The sequence below is a fragment of the Bactrocera tryoni genome, unplaced genomic scaffold, assembly GCF_016617805.1.
Source record: "Bactrocera tryoni isolate S06 unplaced genomic scaffold, CSIRO_BtryS06_freeze2 scaffold_7, whole genome shotgun sequence".
In the NCBI taxonomy this organism is placed as follows: domain Eukaryota; kingdom Metazoa; phylum Arthropoda; class Insecta; order Diptera; family Tephritidae; genus Bactrocera; species Bactrocera tryoni.
The window spans coordinates 21,262,817-21,278,496 of NW_024396366.1; the positions used below are offsets into that span (position 1 = coordinate 21,262,817).

At 36.3% G+C, this 15,680-nt stretch overlaps 1 pseudogene; it reads right to left on the reverse strand.

The window, feature by feature from the left end:
- LOC120781845 overlaps positions 1 to 6,070 on the reverse strand; it is a 13,176-nt pseudogene extending 7,106 nt beyond the window's left edge.
- Between the last annotated feature and the right edge of the window lie 9,610 nt (positions 6,071 to 15,680).

The following is a 15,680-nucleotide window of genomic DNA, read 5'->3' on the forward strand; positions in this document are numbered from 1 at the left end:
TGGAAGAATTCCACAATCTTGTATTTAGGTATAAAGTCTATTTCCTTGTATATACACATTTAGCAATCGATGCTGAGTTGCTCATCTTACTGAAGTTGATATAAAGCCATAACGACAGTGCATTTGGAAGAATTCCACAATCTTATATGTTAATAAAGGTTAATGCTGTTCTGCGTCACTTATTCCTTACTTCGGGTGGGGGGCAATAAGTGCTAGCTAACGCCTCTTTTATTTGAAATTTTTAGTTTTAAGTTTTTCTTTTACCCCTTACCACTGGTGGGGGGAAGTAAAATATGTAATTAAAAATAATCTTTTCCGTTGAGATTGTCTTTCAAATCTGTTTTTTATTTAGTATTTTTCTCGCTTATATACAAATTTTAAAACTATCTTAAATAACTAAATATATATGTACGTGTGTATGTTTATATGTATTGCAGCATATTGTTTATCGCTGCTTGACATGGGGTTATTTTCGAGAAATTTTAATGCATGTGTGTGTGTGTCTAAGGCACTTGAGATTTTTGATGAAGAATACGGATGCAATAACCACAATAAGGGTTGTTTTTCTGTATTGTATTCTTATTACATATTTTTATACTCTCGCAGCAATGTTGCTAACGAGAGTATTATAGTTTTGTTCACATAACGGTTGTTTGTAAGTCCTAAAACTAAAAGAGTCAGATATAGGGTTAAATATACCAAAGTGATCAGGGCGACGAGTAGAGTCGAAATCCGGATGTCTGTCTGTCCGTCCGTCCGTCTGTCCGTCCGTCTGTCTGTCCGTCTGTCCGTCCGTCTGTCCGTCCGTCTGTCAGTCTGTCCGTCCGTCCGTCTGTCCGTCCGTCCGTGCAAGCTGTAACTTGAGTAAAAATTGAGATATCATGATGAAACTTGGTACACGTATTCCTTGGCTCCATAAGAAGGTTAAGTTCGAAGATGGGCAAAATCGGCCCACTGCCACGCTCACAAAATGGCGGAAACCGAAAACCTATAAAGTGTCATAACTAAGCCATAAATAAAGATATTAAAGTGAAATTTGGCGCAAAGGATCGCATTAGGGAGGGGCATATTTGGACGCAATTGTTTTGGAAAAGTGGGCGTGGCCCCGCCCCCTACTAAGTTTTTTGTACATATCTCGGAAACTACTATAGCTATGTCAACCAAAGTCTACAAAGTCGTTTTCTTCAGGCATTTCCATATACAGTTCAAAAATGGAAGATATCGGATAATAACCACGCCCACCTCCCATACAAAGGTTATGTTCAAAATCACTAAAAGTGCGATAACCGACTAACAAAAAACGTCAGAAACACTAAATTTTACGGAAGAAGTGGCAGAAGGAAGCTGCACCCAGCCTTTTTTTAAAAATTGAAAATGGGCGTGGCGCCGCCCACTTATGGACCAAGAACCATATTTCAGGAACTACTAGACCGATTTCAATGAAATTCGGTATATAATATTTTCTTAACACCCTGATGACATGTATGAAATATAGGTGACATCGGTTCCCAACCACGCCTTCTTCCAATATAACGCTATTTTGAATTCCATCTGATGCCTTCTCTGTATAATACGAGTATAAACATTAGGAACCAATGATGATAGCGGAATAAAACTTTACAAAAATACGGTATTTGAAAAATATGTAAATGACGTATTATGAAATCTCGATTATCACTTTACCATGCGAGAGTATAAAATGTTCGGTGACACCCGAACTTAGCCCTTCCTTACTTGTTTCTTTTATTTTGCTGCATTGCATGTAAATGCATTATGTATGTATGTATGTATTAATATATAAATAGATATTTATATTTAGTATACTTTCGGCTTTGCATATAAATAAGCATGTTTAATGATATTTGAACATTATATTTTAGAGATAGAAAGTCGATTTTCTTGTATATACACATTAAGCAATCGATATTGAATTGCTACATGTCATAAACTTCACAAATTTAAGTTAATTAACTTTCTTCATCTTACTGAAGTTGACGTAAAGCCATAACGGCAGTGCATTTGGAAGAATTCCACAATCTTATATTCAGGTATAAAGACGATTTTCTTGTATATACACATTTAGCAGTCGGTGTTGAGTTGCTTCAAATCGTTAACATCAAATATTTAAGTTAATTAGCCTTATTCATCTTATCGAAGTTGACATAAAGCCATAACGGCAGTGCATTTGGAAGAATTCGACAATCTTATATTCAGGTATAAAGACGATTTTCTTGTATATACACATTTAGCAGTCGGTGTTGAGTTGCTTCAAATCGTTAACATCAAATATTTAAGTTAATTAGCCTTATTCATCTTATCGAAGTTGACATAAAGCCATAACGGCAGTGCATTTGGAAGAATTCGACAATCTTATATTCAGGTATAAAGTCGATTTTCTTGTATATACACATTCAGCAGTCGATATTGAGTTGCTTCAAATCATTAACATCAAATATTTAAGTTAATTAACCTTCTTCATCTTACTGAAGTTGACATAAAGCCATAACGGCAGTGCATTTGGAAGAATTCGACAATCTTATATTCAGGTATAAAGTCGATTTTCTTGTATATACACATTTAGCAGTCGATATTGAGTTGCTTCAAATCAATAACATCAAATATTTAAGTTAATTAACCTTCTTCATCTTGCTGAAGTTGACATAAAGCCATAACGGCAGTGCATTTGGAAGAATTCGACAATCTTATATTCAGGTATAAAGTCGATTTTCTTGTATATACACATTTAGCAGTCGATATTGAGTTGCTTTAAATCATTAACATCAATTATTTAAGGTAATTAACTTTCTTCATATTGCTGAAGTTGACATAAAGCCATAACGGCAGTGCATTTGGAAGAATTCGACAATCTTATATTTAGGTATAAAGTCGATTTTCTTGTATATACACATTTAGCAGTCGATATTGAGTTGCTTTAAATCATTAACATCAATTATTTAAGGTAATTAACTTTCTTCATATTGCTGAAGTTGACATAAAGCCATAACGGCAGTGCATTTGGAAGAATTCGACAATCTTATATTCAGGTATAAAGTCGATTTTCTTGTATATACACAATTAACAATCGATATTGAGTTACTTCAAATCGTTAACTTCACATATTTAAGTTAGTAGGCCTTCTTCATTTTACGGAAGTTGGCATAAAGCCATAACGGCAGTGCATTTGGAAGAATTCGACAATCTTATGTTCAGGTATAAAGTCGATTTTCTTGTATATACACACTTAGCAGTCGATATTGAGTTGCTTCAAATCATTAACATCAAATATTTAAGTTAATTAACCTTCTTCATCTTGATGAAGTTGACGTAAAGCCATAACGGCGGTGCATTTGGAAGAATTCGACAATCTTATATTCAGGTATAAAGTCGATTTTCTTGTATATACACACTTAGCAGTCGATATTGAGTTGCTTCAAATCATTAACATCAAATATTTAAGTTAATTAACCTTCTTCATCTTGCTGAAGTTTACATAAAACCATAACGGCGGTGCATTTGGAAGAATTCCACAATCTTATATGTAGGCAAAAAAAATATCTCGAAAACTGTAAGCTTCCTGCTGCAATGTTATTGATCTGGAGAATCTCCTCTATCCGACCATACCAATTTTATTCCCGAAATCTTGGGACGGTGTACTAAAGCCGAATTCTTTTGTGAGGACAATGATATGTATTTAAATTAAATTGGTTTTATTTTAAATGACTACATTTTTTGTTTTGCTGAATAGAGGAAAAGTAAAGAAGATGAAATAATGGAGGACCTAATGCATGTATTGGCTTTAGGCGAAGAATGCAGATACAGCGTACAATTTATTCAAAATAGTGTACCGAAATCCAGGGTAGTTTTAAATGAAATGTTATGGGAGCTTGTTGAAACCCGATTCAAGAAGATCACACGTGTCACTTGGAAAACTTTCGATGATATTTTGGATCTAATAAAGGGAGACAATCTTTTCAAGAAAATTCGGGCAAACAATTTCCAATTAAGACTCAACTGGCAATTGTGTTGTATCGCTTAGGTTCTTGCGGTGAAGGAGCTACTCTTTCGAAGATTGCAGGTTTATTTGGAATCAGTGATGGTGGTATCATTAAAGTCAGAATTCGTCAGTTTTCCTCATTATGCATTAACATGTTTTTATATTTTAGAATTTAACTGAACGCATATTTAATGCGCTGTTCAAATATAAGGACCAGTATTTATTTTGGCCAAATACGGAAGAACGCAAAAAGCTCGTTTTAGAAACTTCGAGTGAGTTACCTAACTGCATAAGATACGTTGATGGTACCGAAATTCCATTGGCGGAGAAACGGTCACAGGACCCAGATGCGTACTTTTCACGAAAACTTATTTACTCCGTTAAGGCACAAGCCGTGTGCGATCATAAATTACAAATAAGGCACTTGATGTTAGGCTTTGCAGGTAGCGTTCATGATGCACGAATTTGTAATAACAGCGAATTGTCAATTGAAGCACATAAATTTTTTGGAGAAGGTGAATGGATTGCAGGTGACAGTGCATATAAATTATCGAATACTGTTATAACGCCATTTAGAGAAAATTCTAGAAATTTAACACTAAGGAAAAGGAATTTTTTTAACAAAACATTCAGTCGATATAGAATTCGAAATTTTGGAATGCTGAATGAAAGATTTGGTAGTTTAGAAGGCTTAAGGCTCCAAATAAAAAATGAAAATGTTATGAGAAAAGTTAACAAATGGATTCTCTCTTGTGCATTGTTACACAACTTTATCCTCCAACAAGACGATTATTTCGATTACCAACCTGAGGAATCGGAGCACAGTATTGACGAGTCGTTAAGGGAACCAAATGCTCGTACCAATGAAGGGGAGATAAGGCGATGACAAATCTTTGAACGATTGTTTAATCAATAAATATCTTAATTTACAAATTCTTTTCTTATTTTTTTAAATAAAATTCAATTTCTTTACATAAACAAGTAACATAAATTATTTGACTAGAAATAACGTAATACGGATAAAGTAAAAAAAAAGCAAGGTGGATTATATTCACTAAGTCACTATAAGTAAAACAAACCAACAAATGTATTAAGAAGAAAAAGTCAAAATCGAAAAAATCTTATATTGGAATACAGATGATTACATTTTGGCAACTTATGAGCTATTTAAGCTTTTCAATCGTTCGTGTTCCAATCTGACTTTTTCCATTTCTGCTTCCATTTCTTTCCCCAACCGTAATTTCTGCAATTGAAAATTGTTTTCCTCTCTCTCTTTTTCAAATTCAAATTTTTTCGTTTCTAGTTCCAACTTCTTATTTTGGATTTCGAAAAATAGTGAAAATGGATTTGAACTGCTATGAAATCTTTTCATATTTCTCCTTGGTGTAGATGTACATGCAAAATTTAGCGGACGGACTAACTACTTCATCTGCAGACGGATACATAATAACGGACGGGCTGGGTAACGGACTCGAAGAACTTGCGTCGGGGTCTATCTCTGGGGTAATATATTCTATATATGTATCGTCCAACGCTGACACCAACTCTGTTGATTGATAAATCGCTGCTAGCTGAACACTTATGCGACGCCCAAATATCACGTGAAGGTCTTAATAAAAGGACATATATTTTTTTGATGAATTTTTCCACACTATGAGGATCACCACTTTCAAGTAAGCCTGCACCAGTCTGGCCTTTCCACTTGAGCGCAGATAAAGATAATAAAAAAGTCGTTTTCAAATGCCTCATTTTAGTCCTCATTATGTCCCATTTAATATTCATTAAATTTGGAGCTTTTTCGCCAATTTTGTTGTGAAACCTTTGGGCTGTTGGTTTCTAAAAGCTGATCAAAAAAGGTAAAATGATGAAATGACAAAAAATATATCAATATTACCTCAAAATGGTCCGGATTATCTTTTATTGCGTCCACTATATTTATCAAAAGGTCTTTCGTTTGGCTTTCAGACCAACGAGATGTGCCATTTAGCCTTAATCTTTTTTTCTATTAAATAATCAATTAAATATTTATAATACAAGCCAATAATTAATTGTTATGAATTTACTTACAGCTTCCATTTCTTTTAAAACACCAAATAGACGCTTCCAGCTGATTGCGAATTGCGCAAAATGCTGTGGTGGCCACTGAAAACGGTTTCGCATATTTGCAAGATTGTCGTAAAATAAAATGCATGTAAAAATTAACAGCTGTTTTACGATATTGCGAATTTGCGATGTTGCGATGCGTTTACGACGTTAAATGAGTACCACTATTAAAACGTTACAATACAATATGTAAACAACAAATACAAAATGCTTGAATAAAATTTATAAGTAAATATTTTTATTATTGCGTCAAATCGTCAAGAATTTGAAGAAAAATTGCAAAAAGTTGGTTGTGTTTAGGTGAGCTGCGTTTTTAGTTAAAAATTTTGTTTATTTTTGTTTGTTTTGTGTTTTTGAAGGCAAACAGAAATCGGCAGACGTGAATAATTATTTACACGATTTTGCTGCATCGTTTGCCTCGCTCGCTTACCAATGTCTACCATATCCCGCTGGGATATGTCTATCTTGAGCAATATAACGGGTTACAACTAAAAATATGCACTAATTTTAATGGTCTGCTATTCTTTACCTTTATTATACTCTCGCAACAATGTTGCTAACGAGAGTATTATAGTTTTGTTCACATAACGGTTGTTTGTAAGTCCTAAAACTAAAAGAGTCAGATATGGGGTTATATATACCAAAGTGATCAGGGCGACGAGTAGAGTCGAAATCAGGATGCCTGTCTGTCCGTCCGTCTGTCCGTCCGTCTGTCCGTCCGTCCGCCCGTGCAAGCTGTAACTTGAGTAAAAATTGAGATATCATGATGAAACTTGGTACACGTATTCCTTGGCTCCATAAGAAGGTTAAGTTCGAAGATGGGCAAAATCGGCCCACTGCCACGCCCACAAAATGGCGGAAACCGAAAACCTATAAAGTGTCATAACTAAGCCATAAATAAAGATATTAAAGTGAAATTTGGCAATTGTTTTGGAAAAGTGGGCGTGGCCCCGCCCCCTACTATGTTTTTTGTACATATCTCGGAAACTACTATAGCTATGTCAACCAAAGTCTACAAAGTCGTTTTCTTCAGGCATTTCCATATACAGTTCAAAACTGGAAGATATCGGATAATAACCACGCCCACCTCCCATACAAAGGTTATGTTCAAAATCACTAAAAGTGCGATAACCGACTAACAAAAAACGTCAGAAACACTAAATTTTACGGAAGAAGTGGCAGAAGGAAGCTGCACCCAGGCTTTTTTTAAAAATTGAAAATGGGCGTGGCGCCGCCCACTTATGGACCAAGAACCATATCTCAGGAGCTACTAGACCGATTTCAATGAAATTCGGTATGTAATATTTTCTTAACACCCTGATGACATGTACGAAATATGGGTGAAATCGGTTCGCAACCACGCCTTCTTCCAATATAAAGCTATTTTGAATTCCATCTGATGCCTTCTCTGTATAATACGATTATAAACATTAGGAACCAATGATGATAGCGGAATAAAACTTTACAAAAATACGGTATTTGAAAAATATGTAAATTACGTATTATGAAATCTCGATTATCACTTTACCATGCGAGAGTATAAAATGTTCGGTGACACCCGAACTTAGCCCTTCCTTACTTGTTTTTCAAATATTAATATTAAGATTATAAATATTAAGCTTACAAATTCAATTAGTGCTTAAAACGGCTGCTAAGCAGCAACACCTCCTCGACCGCGTTGTAAATTTTTATATAAAACATGAAACCGCCGGAAAAAAGTTTACGTGTGTGCATTTAATGGCTGAAGACGTCTTCAGCAGAACAATATACTCAATACTAAGTACTCTAAAAATAGAAAGGCAACCGGGTTCTGGAAGAAAGCCGACTATTGTGGCCCCAAAACGTTTGGAAGCTAAATACAGCATTCAACATTAAGGATTGCATAAGTCAATCCGAAGCCGCACGAAAATTCGAATGCTCACAGCTAAAACGTTTAATAGACTTAACATTAAAACCAAAATAAAAGCAGCGTTGTCTAGAGTACACCGAAGAGCAGATAAGTCAAGTTAAATCACAATGTCGGGGGATGTGCAAGAATTGGAGATGAAAATTATTCATTTTAGAAGACGAGAGCTACTTTTCCCTCAGCGGGCCGCAAATGCTGGGCAACAAGTCTCAAACTTTGAAGCAGCTGACACGCCGCATCCAGAAGTGCTCTAAGGAAGTTGATACTAACGGTGAAAAACGTGCTTGCTCAAGTGTGCTGACAAAACTAAGAGGGGTTGCTGACAATAACTCATATTTTGTAGTTCATTAATTTTTTCGTTTTTAAGATAATATAATTATACTACATGGAATAGCTTACCTTATTATTAGTAATATATTTTGAGTTATGCTGAAATAAAATTAGTGCAGATTTTTAGATATAACCAGTTAGTGTATTGCGATATATTTTTCACATCACTCGAAACAACAAAATCTCTGATAATAAAAGGTTTGACTATCATATGCTCAAATAGGAAATGTGTTCCTTTATGATTTCCACCTCTATATCGAAGTTGGTTTGCTTTCCTGAATAAAAATATGTCTATGTAATCATACAATGACAAAATAGACAAATATGTGTTAATGTTATCAACACAACATTATTCGCAATCTACAGAAATCTCAAACACATACAAGCCGTCAAGACTAAACTGAAAATAAATCCGGAATTAAAAGAATTTATAAAATGTCATCTGGCTATTTTTTATAATTCGCTTGACGGGTTCTGGTTCCGTGTATTTGACTCGAATGATATCAAGTCGTGCACTCTTATAGAATATTGTTCTTTTACTATTTAGCTATGCAGCTTTTATTACTTTTTATAGCAATATCTTGAACAGCTCATGCGATAGGGTTACTGGTTTAACATACAACCATTTGAGCCCAAACAAGATATTGGATCAACGAAGGGAATTTATATCAGAATTGGCAGAAGATGAATGTGCACTTAATCCCAGGATTTATGACAGACCAGCAACCAAAGCAAAAATGCCAAAGCAAAAATTGTATGTATTTCATGTAAGTTCTTGATATGTCAACTTCGCAATAAAATGCATATTAATTATTGCCCGCCTGAACCTCGGCCACAAAAACAGCAACTGCTCCAAGCCCGTCGGGTCATAATAGCTAAGTAAGTACCAAACTTGACAGATACCTTCGCTACATAAGGCTTGTTAGTAGCATAGGGTCAAGTGCGGGTTTTCACCCAATTTTAATCATTCTAAGCGCTAGGATGCACCGTTAGAAAAACATGCACTCTCCATTTTGTTAAGATAACTCACATATTGGCCGATATATGTGGTAAAAAGTCACCCGGAAGTTCGAAAATCCTTAAATTATGTATATGAGGGCTAAGAGAAGTATTGACTGGATTCAAAACATTTTTAATACACTGATATATTATTATAGAGAAGAAATTCTGTCAGCAAAATTTTCAGTAAAAGTCATCCCTAGGCTCTGGGTATTCGATACCCAGGCTCTTGAACAGTTTTGCGTCCAATCATACAACTTTTTGTCATAAGGTGACAAACTTCAAAGACATTATTCGTGCAAAATTTTATCCCGTTATATGTACTGCTTCTTGATTTCTTCACAAACAGTGAAATAATCAAATGTAATTTCAAATTGTATTATATGGCAAGTAGGCGTGGCTATAGTCCGAGACTGTCATGTACAGTATTTGGTTTAAATCGGTTGGGCGATTCTCGAGATATGTGATTGCATCTAAAAGTGGGGGGTGCCACGTACATTTTAAGCGCACCATTAAAGCATTCTCATACCATCGAAGGTAAAATGAAAAACCTTTGACGCTTTTAAACATTGGTTTATTGCTCTTTTATTTCTTTTTAACAGCATATGGAGAGTAAGCGCGGGTATCACCCGATCCATTTTCACACTGTTATTAGAAGTTCTTATTGTGTTAAAGTTGGATAAATTTAGTTGCTATATCTTTAGTGGTTTAGGAGATAAGTACATTAAACTTAATAGTGGGCGGGGCTAAGCCCGTTTTTTTATTTTTTGCCCACAGGTGTGTCTTGCCTTATATAACTGTTACCAGGATTTTCGACAATCTGGCTGACAATGCTCCATATGCTCCATTGGATTGGGAACATTTTTTTAAGTGTGTCTCATGATAATAGTTAATATATAAAATCGGGTCGATACGGGTAGTGTCTCATATATATTATATAATATGTGAGATGGTACTAGAGAATAACACCCAATTGGATTTATCTAAAAACAGAAAGGTTTATTGTTATTATGTACACAAATTGAATTGGGATAAAATGTTTAAGTACAAATAATGAAGTCTCTTCACTTATAATTTTTTAAACTTTTATTTCTCCTGCTATGCAGGAGCAGCCAAATCTTTTCGATTACAGAGTCGGTCTTAGACTAACTATTTCCCTAAACAAAAGCCAATTCCTAACTTAACGCTACCCTAAGCGTCGCTGCCGCTGCCACTGCGGTTCGCCGTTGTTGTCGTTATTGCTGTCACACGCTAATCTGCAGACAAAGTGTCAGCACTTTCCGTACCTATGGGAATGTTATTGTCGCTGATTTCGCATACTGTTGTTATTGCTGTTGTTGCCATGCGCGGAAGGTAAGTTGCATCGTAAGCACTTCGATGCACTACAGGTGAAATGAATAAGCAGATGGTGGTTTGGCTATGTGTGTTAACTACTCCCCCTTTTGAAAGCGACCGTCCTCGGGTGCCTCTTACACGTCGGGTGGAGTTGCAGTGTCGGCGTTTCTAATTACTTCAATGATGGCAAGCTTTCGCTGCTTCCTGGACCAAAAGTAGGCTATTATCATAAAAATGATGATCGTAGCCACTAGCCCCAGTGAACCAATCGACATCACATGTTTGGTTGCCATTTCTTGTTGTAGTGATGCAATATGCTTTAAGTTCTTTACATGTACCTCTTCCAGATACGGCAATGATAGAGTTTTTATATGTTCCGTAAACTTTACTATCGTTGAAGGAGGGGCTTCGGGGTGGGATTTAACAACTTTTTTCCAGTTGACATGATTAGTTCCGTTTATGGTGACATTTGGGGCGATGTGTTCTGCTGATGTTGTTTTGCATTGCGCTGAATTATGATTCAATAGCTGTTCCACGCATGAGGCTGAAGCAAGTGGCTGGCAAAATGTAAAGGTTGCAGCATTTTTGCAGTTTGCGAGAGGTTGGTAGTCGGGAGCGCAGTGTGCTGCTATATCTGTTTCCAAGTTAATTATCTTCTTACTATGAATTACAGGTAAAAGCCTAATTTTTTCACAAATTCTGCTGATTTTAGGATATTTAACTACAAAATAAATATTATCACTATCCTGCAATATTCTTAGCTTAGAGGCTGTTAAAATATCGCTTATAGTAATATTGGCAAAGTGTTCGGCAAATAGCAAAATTTTAGTATCATCACTATCTAAAATGACGGGATCAATAATGTTATGCTTTCCTAGTGTTACTGAATGAACTATGTTTGTGAGGTCTGCTAGTACTGCCCTGTTTCTTGCTGTAGCCAACCCAAATAAATGCCCTGTGTCCACAAATTTTTCTTTTGTAATTTTAAGTAGGTCATTCATTGCTCGTGTCAGATTATTTATTCTTGTCTGAAGCTAACACTCAGCTTGTAATCTGTCGTTCATTAGCCTCAATCAGTTCACGTTCTTTGGTTGCGACCTCGTTAAAATCGTCGAAGTCGGGTGTCCCTGCGATGTATTTCAGTACAGTACCTATAATGTTGATACCACGTGGATGTCGGTGATGGGTCTTCAGAGTCTCCAATAAAACGAGGATCTGACCAGCATCCGCTTGGAGCAATTTCCTTGCAGGAAAATGTGGAAACTGTTCAAGCAGCCCTTCCGTATCTGTCGCTATAGTTTCATAATTCGTCAAGTTAGTTTTATGTAGCAAAATACCATATTGGTCGTGAATAGCAACTTTCCCAGTTGAAATCATCATGTAGTGTGAGTTGGTGTAATTAAATAATTTCGCCTGCGTCCAGGAAATAACCGTCAAAAACGAGTATCTGGGAAAAAAGAAAAGAAACTTGCTTTACCTCAAGTTTGCCTTGTGAACCCGTTTACCATTTATCATGACCGTAGTTCCCAAGTCCTGCTCAATAATATTTTCCACATACAATTTTGTTAATTTATTGCTTATTAAATTTTATTTATTATTAAATTATCTCTCAACAGTGACTTTATTGTTTGCGAATTGAAGGACTTTTCATTATCGCAAACTATGGTTTTTGTATTTTTAAGAAAATTTTGAATCTGTATAATAGGTTGTTTTACGTCAATTACTGACCTGGAAGCAATGGGTGAAACTATTGCGAATTTTGAGAACTTGTCGACACACGTCAGGAAATGTTTCTTATCCGTTGAATAGATGTCGAGGTGGAGAATTTCTCCAGGATACTGTGGTATAGAGGTTCGGCCTACCGTCGGATTCGGGGGGTGGCGTTGGTATTTAACTCCCGGCAGATTTTACAGTTAATTACTAATTCCCTCAATTTCTGTCGCATTCTGGGGAAATAATACTCCTTTAGAATCTGTTGCAGGTTTTCTTTTAAAGAACGATGGGCCCGATTATGTTCGGTTTCCAATATCTCCTTCTGATCGTCTTCATTGGTTATGTCTATCACTTGCCTCGTTGCATGTCGGAATTTTACGCCTGGGAATCTCGTTAATACTTCTTCTTGAATTCTTGCAAGAGTTGGTAGGTCACATAATAGTCCGTTTACAACATTAGGATTAACACAGTCCCCTATGATTTTCGGTAGTTCACTTCTGTCATTAAAGATGACATGGTGCCTCATCTGCGTTTTAAATATTATTTTTGAAGTCTTCGATGGGGAGCTACCTTCTTCAAGAATTATTTGACTCCTAAAGGAATTAATAGGATTCTCTTCTGTGGGAATAGTTTTAGTGAGTGATACCTCACTGTGTGCTGTAGCATCCGTAAGGGAGCCTGAATTTTCCAAACTATTAATATGCTGTCGTGACAACGCATCCGCTACGACATTATCTTTCCCTGGCTTGTAGAAAAATTAGGGGAAAATGCTCTCCATCGCTTAAGTTTCGCGTTTGGGTTTTTATCCGATATGGCGAACGTAAGGGGTTGATGGTCTGTGTAGATGTTAAGCTGTTTAAAACCATAAAGATAATTTCTCAATTTCTGGAGGGACCAGGCTATTGCTAAGAGCTCGCGCTCATTTGTAGCGTAATTTTCTTCAGTGGATGACAAGGTCCGGGAAATCATGGTGACAGGTCGACCGCCCTGTGACAGAACCGCGCCCAATGCATGTGAGGATGCATCGGTCGTTAAATCGAAAAGTTTTTCAAAATCAGGATATAGTAAGAGGACGTCCTCTGAAGCTAAAATTTTCTTGATTTTACCAAATGCTCGTATCGCCTCTTCGTCCAGTCGAATATGAACGTTTTTAGAACGATAGTCCTTCACGAACCGTCTATAGTACCCTGAGAGTCCGAGGAAGGACCGCAAGGCACGAAGTGTTCTTGGAGCTTCATATTTGACAATGTCTTGCACCTTGCCTGGGCAGGTTTTAATTCCATCCCTAAAGACAATGAATCCGAGGAATTCTACTTCGCTTCTTATAAACTTGGTTTTTTCAAGTTACACTCTCATGTTTGCTTCGTAAAGCTTTTCGAGAATACGTTTAACATCCTTGACGTGCTGATCTTCATCCCTAGAGAAGATAATGACGTCGTCAACGTAAACATGGCAACACTTGCCAATTTCATCTCGAAGAACGTCATCGATGACCCGCTGAAAGATGCTAGGCGCATTCTTAAGGCCGAACGGAAGTCGGCAAAATTCATATTTCCCATTATTAACGGAGAATGCTATCTTTTCCCTGTCCCGTTCTGCTAGTGTTATCTGGTGAAACCCAGATTTAAGATCAAGAGTGGTAAAAAACGATGATTTCCCCAGATTAGCCAAGATGACTGAAGTCTCGGGAATGGGATATCTATCGCTTATCGTTTTCTCATCAAGCTTCCTGAAATCAATAACCAGGCGAATGTTTTTTTCTCCAGATTCAGGAAGTCCCTTTTTTCCTACAACCCATATTGGATTATTATACGGTGACCGTGAAGGTCTTATTATGCCGTTGCGGAGCAGATCGGAAATTTTTCGATTTACGAAGTCGGCTGAAGCCATTGGATATGGGTAGCTTTTGGAATAGACTGGATTGTCATCAACGGTTCTTATTGTTCCTACAATATTGGAAATGGATGGTAAGCCTAGCGGTTCAATGGCGGCGAACGCGCAGCCTACGGAAAAATGTGACGAAACTTTCAAGTGTCATTCTAATATAAAAGTACCTAAAATTGTAATTTGTATTATTTGTGAAAGTGTTTTTCATGAAGGCGATTTTAACAAGTATAAAAGTAAAAAGGGTATATATGTCGGAAAACGATTAGTGGTATGTTCTGATCATAACACTGAAAACATAACCTCTACCGACCACGCCAGACTTGATGAAAATGCTAAGAAAATTATCGCACATGTAAAAACTGAACTTTTAGAATTGCGCAAAGCTGAAGTAAACAAAAGTAAATCTTAAGCTGAAATTTTAAAAGAAACACTAAAGAAAAAGTTATGACAAAGGTCCCTGATATTATTTTAAGAACAAAAAACAAGTCAGTAAATAAAAATTACGCTCAGATCGTCAAAAATAATATTATAGCGAATACCAGTGCGCAGATAAAAAACGTTTTATCAACAAAAGCAGGTGATATTATTGTAAAGTGTAAAAATAAAGAAGATGTCTCCAGAACCAAGACAGTGCTTGCTGAAAAACTTGGCGATAATTATGCAGTTGTTCAGGAAAAACTAAACTCGCCTAAAATAAAAATATTTGATATTGAAAGTGACATGAATAAGGAAGAACTGGTTGAAGACTTATGTAATAGAAACAGTGCATTCCTTTACAGTGATTATAATATCGCTGCTGACTTTACTAGTGGTAAAAACAAGCGTAACATAATATTAGAAGTGTCTCCTAATATATATCTTAGTGTCATGACATCGAGAGTAGTCTACATCGGGTATAAAAGCTGTCGTGTTTTTGATGCTTTTGACTTAAATATGTGTTACAACTGCGGCCGCGCCAATCACCGTCGCAAAAAATGTAATAATGAAACTGTGTGTCTAATCTGCGCTGGACACCAGAGAGTGTACCAGTACTGTCAAGAGGTGCGTCAATTGTATGTATTACAATAAACAGTATAATAAGATTAGCTGTATAGAGCACGAAGCAACTGATGTCAGCGCCTGTGAATTTCTTAAATTTAAATTAAATAAAATTATTAAGTGTACTGATTATCCGCTGAGCCCATTGATACCGACACATATTGGTAAATTACCAGTGCCGGAGAGGGCGCCAACATCGCAATACTAAACTATCTACTACTAATACTACAATACATGGATACAGACAGTGATCAAGAGGCAAACTGTGTAATCGAAGAATCTGCGGTTAGCTTAGAAGATTTAAACGTAAAAATTAGTGATAGGGATGTATAGATACTACATATTAACATTAGAAGCTTAAATGATAATTATGAG